General features: G+C 35.8%; 1 pseudogene across 1 annotated transcript; it reads left to right on the top strand.

Annotated features, from left to right (window-relative positions):
• Positions 1-8,679: 8,679 nt before the first annotated feature.
• Positions 8,680-9,622, top strand: LOC306664022 (MOB-like protein phocein; annotated as a pseudogene). The gene has a single exon. The product of its transcript is annotated as an MOB-like protein phocein (transcript).
• The last annotated feature ends 2,300 nt before the right edge of the window (positions 9,623-11,922 follow it).

Here is an 11,922-nt window from a genome sequence, read left to right as displayed (position 1 = left end):
CTGAGGACTAAACCTCCAGCACATGGGCCTTTGGGATATTTCAGATCCAAGCCATACATAAATATCTGACAAAGGATTTTTATTCAGAATTTATAAATAATTCATAAAAATAATTTTTAAAAAAAAATGGGCAGAAAAGTATGGTGGTATGGCAGATTGGCTCTAATTTGGATTCCTAGAGGACCCTTTGGGCAAATTTACTTATAGTTGACTTCCGATAACTTTTTCCTGACAAATTTATCTTTCTTGAGCATCATAGGTAAGAAGCACCCCCAACATACCTATTCAAGTCATCTGCATTAGCAGTTCCATGTTCATTGTTAATGATTATTTTTTGTTATTATAAATGGTTAGTGGCACTGATTCACCCCAAGAAGGCACTTTGTGTACTGAATCCTAGAATTTTTCCAATGGCCTATTCTGATATCTGGAGAAAAACACTGGTGTTGCAGATTAAGAGAAAGATATGACCATAACTCTATTCTGCTATGACAAGTCAGGCTTTCAGATTTGGAAAAGTCCTACCTTTACTAGTGGATCAATGTGAAGTATGATAAATGAGAGAGATATTAAGGAGATTCTAAATTTTTTCATGAACTGAGACAGTGCCCCCCCAAAAAATGGGGACTAGGGAAATAGCTTAGTGGTAAAGTATGTGTTCAGTGTGGTCAGAGCACTGTTTTTAGCCTTCAGTGCAGGAAGGAAGGAAGGAAGGAAGGAAGGAAGGAAGGAAGGAAGGAAGGGAGAAAGGAAGGAAGGAAGACACCAAAAGTGACCTTAATTTAAACAGGACTTTGGATGATATCAACATGTCAAAATAGGTTATTCATTTGCAAGATATTAACAGGGGAGAGTATGCACGTTGGGGTGGGCACAGGTGGATTTGGAAACTGTCTTTAATTTCTGTTCAATTTTACTGTGAACCTAAAATTGCTCTAAGAAATAAAATCTGGGTTTTATTTTTAATGTGGTTAAAACTGACTTAGGAAAGAAAGCAAAATATCCAATTTTAAATATGCTAAATTCAAAATGCCTAAAAGAGACACTTACTAAAAATCCAATTTTAAACATCCTAAGCTTGAGATGCCTAAAAGAGACTCTTGTAAAAATATGAAGAGATACTATACTCTGGTTTGATATTTCTGTCAATTGACAGAATAGTTTTATGTGTTGAATATTATAATTCTATTAATTAGTAGAAAATTTCCTATAAAATATTATGGCTACTATAAAAGTATTATTTATTTATTTATTTATTTATTTATTTATTTATATATTTATAAGGACAGAGTCTCACTCTGTTGCCCAAGCTGACCTTGAATTCCTGGGCTCAAGGGATTCCTCCTGCCTGTGCCTTCCAAGTAGCTGGGACTACATACATGCACAACTGTGCCTGACTCTTATGAAATTTAGACTGAAACAATTACCTAATTATTTTTTGGTACCAGGGATTGAACTCATGTGTGCTTAACCACTGAGTCACATCCTCAGTCCTTTATTTTATGTTTTATTTAGAGACAGAATCTCCCTGAGTTGCTTAGGACCTTGCTAAGTTGCTGAGGCTGGCTTTGAATTCACCATCCTCCTGCCTGAGCATCCTGAGCTGCTGGGATTACAGGCATGCACCACGGTACCTAGCAATTACCTAATTCTTAAAGGAATAATGGAATTTTAACAGGTCATTTTACAACACAAATCCTAAGTACAAGATAATTGTCTTCTGTATTTAAAAAAATTACCAACATGTTGTTTTGTACTGTAATTTTGTGAGACATTGCCACAAGTATACATGTAAGCTCTCTGATCATTTCTCACCACCACATGTCATCAACAATTATCGCAAAAATCAAAGTTTAAGAAACAAGTTAACTGATGATCAAAGGTATAGATAATAAGTAATGAGTTAACAAAATCCTTTCTTCTTCTTTGTGAAAGAATTTGACTTGGGATTAGTTTACTAGCTCCATTTTTCTGGTAACATACCAAGAAACCATGTCAACTGGGTTCCTAAGCAAATTTATTTATGGTTTTGATTGTCTTGGTAACTTGCTAAAACAGGTTCACCAGCTGCATTACATTATTTATGATAAAAATGAGTGCTGGTTGGTAAATTGTACTTGGACTGGGTGAGTCCCATGCAGGGACACTAGAAATTGAACCACCGTATACTTAGACCATTTTAAGAGATATTGGATGTGGTAGGGCTTAGGACTTCAAAGCCAGTGTGAGTTTAGCTTCCTTATAGCTGAGCTGTCACCTGAAACATCAAAGAAAACAGCTGCTCAACAGCTGTGTGCACTTCTTAATAGACTACTTTAACTGAATTGAAAGGCAATGTCTGATTCAGACAAGCTGACCTGCTGTGCTCCTTATATCTATTTTAAAAATGAATAAAACAAATATAATATTGTGGCATCAGGAAGAATAATGGCTGTTGGACCAGAAGATATTTCTGAATGCTTGGTCTGGAGGAGCATGGCCCAAAAGTTAGGTCTATCTGATCTTAGATTTAAGGTCCAACCTCTCCTCTGCTAAAATGCAAAAGTCTGATTGTTAACTGTCTTATTCTGCTTCCTCTTGCTATAATAAAATACTGTGGACCAAAGCCTATATGGGAGTCCAGGGCACTGCCCAATCAGGTTTCCTATGAAGAGTTCTAATTGTAAGTTTAGAGCAAAAAGACACAAGTTCTACAAAGTCATATTTCTGAATGAAAGATGGTTTTCTTTGGCATATTTGGGCCTTCTATGTGGGGTACCATGGTTTAGATGTGGTTTGTCCCTCTATGTGCTGGAGTTTGGTTATCAGCGATGGTGCTGCTGATTTGATGAAACCTATAAGAATTTAGGTGTAGTGTGAGACAATTAGGTCATTGGAGGTGACCTAATTGCTCTCAGAAGCAATTAATGCTCTTGAGGATTGAGTTTATTCTCTCAAGAGTGTTTTATTATGAAGCAAAATCACCCATGTACTGCTCCTTCTTCATGTGATTGTTTTCTTTCTCATTTCTCTACCATGCTGTGATAAAGCCAAGGTGGCTTTCACCCGGGGTAAAACAGGTGGGGCTAGTAAATCTTGGTACTCCACCTTCCAAACCCATGAACTAAATAATTCTCTTTTCTTTACAGAACATCCAACATCAGGAATTTTGTTGTAGTATCAGAAAACAGACTAAAACATTTCAGTATGGTGAGTGAAGATGGTTGCCTCTAGCCATTCCACAGAAACTGGATATCAGGAGGCAGTTTATAAGGCAGTTTTCTAGACAGACCACTTTGAGGAACTTGGAGGGGCTAGAGAACTGGAAACTATTTCTGGGGTAACTAAAGACTGCTTCTGGTATACAAAAATTCAACTTGTATACAAAATTAATGCTAAGAACATAAAATTATAAGAATTCACACAGAACATCATAGAGGGGTCTCATAAATAATATGTTGAAGGAAAGAAACCAGACACAAACATGATTATATGATTCCATTTATATGAAGTCTTAGAACTGACAAAACTCATTGTGGTGGAAGAAATCAGAGTAGTATTTGCTTCTGGGGAGGTGATTTTCACTGGTATATTAATCAGTTTTCCATTACTGTGACAAAATACTTGAGAAAATGAACTTATAAGAAGAAAAGCTTAATTTTGTCTCATGCTTACAGAGGTTTTAATCCATGATTTACTCAGTCCTGTTGCTTTGGGTCTATGATGGCACAGTACATCATGACAAGAGCATTTGACACAGGAAATGGGTCACCTCATGACAGACGAGAAGGGGCCAGGGTCCCAATATCCCCTTCAAGGACACACCTGCAATGACCTAACTTTCTGTTCTAGGCCCCACCTCCTAAAGGTTTCACCACCTTTCAACAGTGCCAGGGGATGAGGACTAAGCCTTTCACACCTCTGGGACTTTGGGGGACATTCATATCCAAATCATAGCAACTGGGAAATAGCTTGAAGGAAATTGAACTGATGAAAGAGTTGCATATCTTATTTAAGGTCAAACGAATTTATCAACATTTTTTAAAATGTACACTTGTCTTATTTCATTATATATTAAAATACAAATAATACAAATATGAATAATTATGTATTGGGATGAAATAAAACAATGAGCATCATTAATATGTTGCTATGACCATTTAATGAGCTCTCCTGTGGCACAGTATTGAGCAGAACTGAAGACCGTTTGACATTGGCAAGTAAGCCCATTATGGTTGGCTCTGATTCGGTTGATATGAATTTTGAAATCTTTTTCACATCTCCCTTTGCTAAAGAGTAGTGCTTATATCAAAAATTGTGTATGCATGTGTGTGTGCGCCACTTAAGCATTCAGTATTTTACCAGAGCCCTCTTTGCTTTGTTCTCACTTACATAGTCTTTCTCAAAAGCAGTACCTCATTTGACTGTGGTAGAATGGATAAGGAGGGATTTTTAAAAGAATTGTCCTCACTTGCAAATTACTGAAATACCTGGATTTAGCTTACACAATGCTTCATTATGAACAGAAATGTGTCTAAAAAGAAGGAAGCCCACTGTCTAATGTTCTTTTCACTAATCAGGAAAGAATTGCATCTGTAGTCCTGTGGTGTGGTGCTCTGGAGAGTTTCATACCTCTGGGCAATGCACCTTTTTATGAGTCTTGATAGTGGGTCAAAGATTATTTGGAGGGGTTGAAGAAGAGAGAAGAGTATTTCTTATACAAGGGGAGTACAAATGGAAATTGGAGCCTAGAAAGTCACTCCTTTAAAACTATCAATAACTCTCTGCCCCTGGGTGTCTTCAAGCTAGGCATTTGCAAACCCCAGAGAAAAGACACACCAGCATTCCCAGAATATTTACAGCAGCAAGGTTCTTAAAGATATGGCTATTATCATTATTATTTGTGGTGCTGGGGACTGAACCCATGCTGGGCAAGCACTCTACCACTGAGTCACACCCTAACCCTTGTTATCCTTATCTGAAAATGCAAAGTCAGTATTTTTTCTATTGTGGGCCATTTGATGAATGACAGATGAAAGATTTTGTTTTCCTTTGTTTGCTTCCTCTGTTTCTCATTCTTCTCTTTTCTTGCCTTCCTGTGAGTTCCCTGAATGTTTTTTAGAATTCTGTGTAAATTTTTTTAATATGTCACTTTGTATAATTTTTTAGCATCTGCTCTGGGAATAATAGCATGTTCATAACTTATCACCATTAACAAAGTGCAAAAATCTTGTTTCCATTTAGATCCTTTTGCCTCCCAGTTTTTAAATATATTTGTTGTTTTAGTCAGCTTTTTGTTGCTGTGACTAAAAGATCTTATCAGATCAATTTTAAAGAAGGAAGAGTTTATTTGAGGGCTCACAGTTTCAGAGGTCCACAGAACCCTGGCTGCATTCCTCAGGGCTCCAGGTGAGGCAGAACATCTTGGCAGAGGGAAGCAGCTCATATGTTGATCAGAAAGCAGAGAGAGAGAGAGTCTCCACTCGCCAGATACAAATATACACCCAAAGCCACACTCCAATACCCACCTCCTCCAGTCACACCCTATCATTTCAGTTACCATTCAGTTATTCCCAAACAGGGGATTAAATCATTAATTGGGTTAAGTCTCTTATAACCCAATCATTTCTCCTCTGAACCTTCTTGTACTGTCTCATATATGAGCTTTTGGAGGACACCTCACATCCAAACCATTACACTGTCTTAAGTATTCCCTCTCACTATATTAAGTATCACATCAAGTAGTGTTATGCTTTTTCCTTTAACCAGCAAATACCATATAAGAAACTCATAAATAAAAGAGATGTTATTTATCCCTAATTTTACCTATTTCGATGTTTGCACTTACCAATCTTTTCATGTTGTTGTTTGCTTAGAGTGTTTCCTTTAGTTACATATTAATGGTGGGTTTGTTACCATAAATACTCTTAGTTATCCTTTTCTGAGAATATTTTTATTTCTCTTTCATTCCTAAATATTTTTACCAGATATAGAAGTCATGGTTGACAGTTCTTTTCTTTTTATTTGAGAAAAATGTGCTACTTCTTTCCTCCATGGGTTGAGAGAAGTCAGGGGATATGAGTTTTCTGTTGTTGTTTTGCTGTTTGGATGGAGTAGGGTAGATGTCACCAAACTCAAGATATAGAATTTTCCCAACTTTGTGATGGACATTTTCAAACACAAAGCAAAACTGAAAGAACTTTACAGTAAATGCCTATATACCAAAATCACCTAGATTTTATCACTGTCATACTACACTTATGTTAACATGGTCCCAAATAGCTGAAGTCTGGAAGCAACACAAAATGTCCTCTATAGTATGGTAGGAAAAATCATGAGGGTAATGTCCTCCAACAAAATGTTTGGAGGACAGTTTTTGTCTGCCTGTTTTAGTTTAGATTATCATAGACTGAGTTACTTGAAAATACAGGTGTATGATTTTATCATATGAAGTTAGTAACAGGTGAAACTAGGATGTATAAATGGGTGGTAAGACTGTAAAGAAAAGCAAAAAACCTATCTCAAAAGTCATAATTAGCCATATTATATTGCGTGCATGTACAAACATTTAACAACAAAATCTCATCATTATGTACAACTATAATGCACTAATAAAAATGTGCAAAAAAATTAAAAAGTCATAATAGTAAAATTATGATGAAAAGCAGGGTATTAGCAGGGTTGCAAAGTGTCTCTCCAATGCTTACTAGTTGCAAGGAAAAATTATTTCTGATTAGGAAGGAGGTACTAAGTATTAGTAAGGGTCTACTTCTCAACTGGGGTGTTCACTTTATAATAATGTTATATTGGACTACATGTTCAATTGACTTTCTGTGTGTATTTCACATTTTTAATAGTATGAGAAATAAACATTCATGAATTGATGCTGGACTTATGACTTTATTATATGTTCTTCACATTCTGTGTAATTTTTATCATACAATACACAATAAAGGATGATGTTAGCTTTTCATCATTGTGACTAAAATACCCGACAAGAACAACTTAGAAGAAGAAAAGTTTAATTGTGGGCTCAGGGTTTCACAGGTCTCAGTTCATGGCCAGCCAATTCCACTGGTCTGGGCCTGAGATGAAGCAGAACAACATGGCAAAAGGGTGTGGTGGAGGGAAGCTGCTTAGCTCATAGCAACTGGCAAACAGAGAGAGTGCTAGGATCCAGAGACAAGTTATACAATGCCCAAGGATTTACCCACAGTAACCTATTTCCTCCTGTCATGCCCACCTGCCTACAATTACCACTCAGTAATCCATTCACCAATTAGGTTGTAGTTCTTATAATCATTTCACCTCTGAACATTCCTCCTGCATTGTCACATGAGTTTTCTGGGGAGATCCTTCATATTCAAATCATAACAAGAAGTTTCTTCTTTAAAAAATTATGGAGGCATGGTATTTCCAAATGACACTCAAAATTTGGACATTTCAACAGGAAATGGTCAATGTACCTGCTATAGTTTGGATGTGGAATGTCCTCTGAAGACTCACATGTTAAAGGTTTGGTCCCTATTTTGACACTATTGGATTGGGTGGAAACTTTAAGGAGTGGGGCCCAGTGGGATGTCACTGGGGGTGTGCAGGATTATGTAATCCTGGTCACCTTTTCCTTTTTTCTGTGTTCCACCCACGATTTGAGCAGCTTCTTCTACCACACACTACTCACTCTGATTTGTTGACTTAACACAGACTCAAAAGTAATGAGACCAATTGGGCATAAACTCAAACCTCCATACCAAAATAAACCTTTTCTCTTTTAAGTTAATTATCTCAGGTATTTGTTGCAGTAATGGAAAGTTGACTAACATGGTACCTGAGTAATTATCATCAAAAAATATCTAAATAATTAACAGATGTCTAACTTATTTAATTTCCTAAAATTACATGTAAACACAATAACATTTTCCTTTATTATGTTTAATTACACAAGTTCTCAAAATTACATATTAAAAGAAGATAACTGTTTTATTAATTAAAAACAACAAAAGAAAACCACAATGGCAGAGATTCTAGGAATATAACATCATCACCTGCTTGAGGAACTATAAATTGTAAAATCTCCCAGGAAGACAATTGGACAATGTACTCAAACATCTTAGAGTTCTACCAGTCCTTAATCCAGCAATTCAATTTCAAGGAGTTTAAAAAAATAATCTACAGAGGTATTAGAGTGTGAAACTGATAAAATTACATTTTTATGCATATACAAATATGCCACAATGAAACCCACCATCCTGTCTATTTCACCAATAAAAAATAATTTTTAAGCATTAAAAAAAGAAAATTTTCAAAGATATAGCTTCAAGGATATTAATGATGCAAAAAAGAAACAAAATAATAAAAATAATAGGAATTTAATTACATAAATAAGTTTTAGTGAAATGCTTTTAAAATTAATTAAGTGCAATCAATACATCAAACCTATTAAAAAACACTACTCACTACTAAGGGAGAATATTTATTGGCAAATTCAAATGGCATATTCTTCAGCGGGGGAAAAAAACAAAATAGGTAACAAGTGCTATCTGCAATATTCCATTTTGTTAAACAAGAGTGGCAGTGATTGAGAGGTGGATATGGAGCTCAAAGGGTTGTTTCAAGAGGTTCATCAAAATGTTTACCACTGGCGCAGGCAGCCGTTCCCTACATCTGGGTACCAACTCCAGCCGCCCAGACTCTAGCACTATGGTCATGGAGGAGGAGACAGCAGTGCTGAGGAGGAACAGGGCACCAAGGCACAGGAGTTCTATAATTGGCCTGATGAATCATTTGATGAAATGGACAGTACACTTGCTGTTCAGCAGTATATTCAACAGAACATAAGGGCAGATTGCTCCAATATTGACAAAATTCTTGAACCTCCTGAAGGCCAAGATGAAGGTGTGTGGAAATATGAACATTTAAGGCAATTCTGCCTTGAACTAAATGAACTTGCTGTCAAACTTCAGAGCGAATGCCATCCAGGTACTTGTACTCAAATGACAGCAACTGAACAATGGATTTTTCTTTGTGCAGCTCATAAAACTCCAAAAGAGTGCCCTGTTATAGACACACACTTGATGGTGCTGCATGTCTTCTGAATAGCAATAAATATTTTCCCAGCAGGGTTAGCATAAAAGAATCATCTGTAGCAAAACTAGGATCAGTATGCCGTAGAATTTACAGAATATTTTCACATGCTTATTTTCATCACTGGCAGATATTTGATGAATATGAAAATGAAACATTTTTATGTCACCAATTTACTAAATTTGTGATGAAATATAATTTGATGTCGAAGGATAACCTGATTGTACCAATTTTAGAAGAGGAAGTTCAGAATTCAGTTTCTGGGGAAAGTGAAGCATGAAGGGAATCATATAGAAAAATGTACTGATCACATAATTAACGTTAATTATGTACTATATATATATATCATTTTAGACACATCAATCATGTATCCACATTATAGCTTTTTTGTTTAGTACAGGTTTTTATATGCTGTGTGTTGCCTTTTAAACTGGGAAATACTTTTTAAGTTATTCATGAGCTGTATATTCACCAGTGTGGCACTCATGGTTTTTAAATAAGATTAGTATTATCTGTTTATAATGCTTGTTAATAAAAGAATTTACAGTTTGGTAAAATTGCTGCTAAAAAAATTTTACCAAATTTACAGTTTGGTAAAACTGCTGCTAAACAATATGCTAAGCATATTATAATGCTTGTTAATAAAAGAATTTACAGTTTGGTAAAATTGCTGCTAAACAATCATTGGATCACAATCCTCATCAAATAAACCCATCTATAAAAATGAGTGAGCTTGAGGTTTCAACAAGCCATTTACTAAAGAGATAGTACTGTTTTCCTTTAGTTTTACTCCTGAGTTTAGATATTTTAAAAATCTGTAGAACATAGTTTCATCTTAACTATTAACTTTTTGAAAATTAGATAAAAAGTGTTTTAAAATTCTGTTTATAGTTTTTGACATACATATGATTATTATCCAAATAAAAGAGCAAATAAGGGATTAGTAATACTTAAATAAGCTTACTATGCTACATAATGTATCTAGGCCAGTATAGTTGGAAAGGTTTCATCTTTCTTGCAATAGCAGATTATTAAATATGGGATGATGATAATGATAAGGCACAAAAATGATGTTCCCACTGGAAACCTGCCCTATCTCCCCCTTCTCCCCAAACCACTTTAGCTTAGAAGTTTTTTCACCAGACCATGATTTCGTTGTGGCTTATTCCTATTTATATTTGTATTAATTGCTTACAGGTTACACCTCATACTAGCAATTATGTTACACTACAGGAAAACTATTGGCATAGGCTCTTGCTTAGCTGTGTTTTGGGAAATTGTTCTAACTACTTAGAAAACAGTCTTAAGATAGTTTGACTTTTCCTGTTAGTGATATTAATCTTTTCTTCTGATCCTAACAGCATTAAATAGAGATGAAGAAATACTATAGTATTTATTTTATGCCCCCTCCCCAAAAGTTTATGTTGAATTATTTACACAGGTAAGGTTATTTGCAATAATTCACAGGTTCCAATGGGGATGATGCATGGTCATGTTTTGAGACTTTGTTTTAATTCATGGTTTAAGAATTCAAGTGTAGGTTTAACAATCTTAAAATCTGTTGAATAAGGTTTTTCGTAAAGTGCTGGAGGTCTTATTGCCAAACTGGTTGTAACGAGTCACTAAGATAGGGTAATAAATTGTACATGAAGAAGATACTGAAAGCCATCTCTTGACCAAACTTGACAAACCTAAGGAACATTTTTTTCATTTAAAGGAGTTATTTTGAAGTGAAGATGAAAATGTATTCATCTTGATTTTTTTTTTCAAATTTGAGGAAATGGATTATACTGTATTACAGGCAAGTGTTTATAGAAAAGGGTGGGAAATAGTAGCATACTGAGAGTGTGTTTGTATAGTTTATGCTTTTCCAAATCTGCCTGTCTTGACTTTGAACAGTACTATCCCAAGAGCCACAGTCATTACTGTACCACAAACCACAACTATCTTTCAAGAAGCTTTATGTTCACAGTGAAAGGAATGTTGACTTTGAAATTATGCATTTATATTAATGTCACTACAAACCAACGGGAATATTAATTTTTAAACAAACTTGCTAAATATTGAGACTAAACTACTAAATTAATAAATTATATGTAGCACTGTAAAAAAAAAAACGTTTACCACTAATTTCTGACTAGTGGCATCAAGGGCGTTTTTCTCAACTTTTCAATATCTGTCAAACTTTCTGAATTTGTCTTGTAATTGATACTCCTTTATTTGAAACAAAGTCTCACTACGTCACTCCGGCTGGCCTGGAACTGGTGATCCTCCTGCCTCACGCTCCTGAGTAGCTAGGAGTACAGGAGTGTGCCATTGCGCCGGGCTTTGTAACTGGGAAAAAAAAAGAAAAAAGAAAAAAGAAATTTACTTAAACATAAAATTATCCGTTGGCTTTTCAGTACCTGAGTTCATCCCCTCCATTTCCTACTTCCCTCACTACCTCAGAGTCTTTGCTCCATTCCCAACTGCCCAGGCTATCCTATTCAATCTATCAAAGCGTCCCAGATACCTCCAATCATGCTCTTCTTTTGATTTTTCTCATAATGCTTATCCTCTAAAATGCTATATAATTACGTTAGTTGCTCACTGTCTGTCCCTACCCGCTAACAGTTACTCCAAAGCAATGATGTTCGGTTTATTTGCAGACATTATTTCAAATTGCTCACAAGTTTTGGCACGTAGGAGGTGTCCTGTATCCTTTCGATGAACAACTGCAAGGGACAAGGGCTGGTTCTTGGCTATCGTCTGGCGGCAACACCATCACTCACACAAAGAGTACAAGGTAGCGCCCTCGATGAAGTATCCACTTCCTGGAATCCAAGACTCATGAAGGGCGCAAGCAAACCCTTGCGCACT

Source organism: Sciurus vulgaris, assembly GCF_902686455.1.
Source record: "Sciurus vulgaris genome assembly, chromosome: 6".
NCBI classification, from domain to species: domain Eukaryota; kingdom Metazoa; phylum Chordata; class Mammalia; order Rodentia; family Sciuridae; genus Sciurus; species Sciurus vulgaris.
Note: the sequence above shows the minus strand (reverse complement) of the source record. Positions and strands in the feature narration are given on the sequence as shown.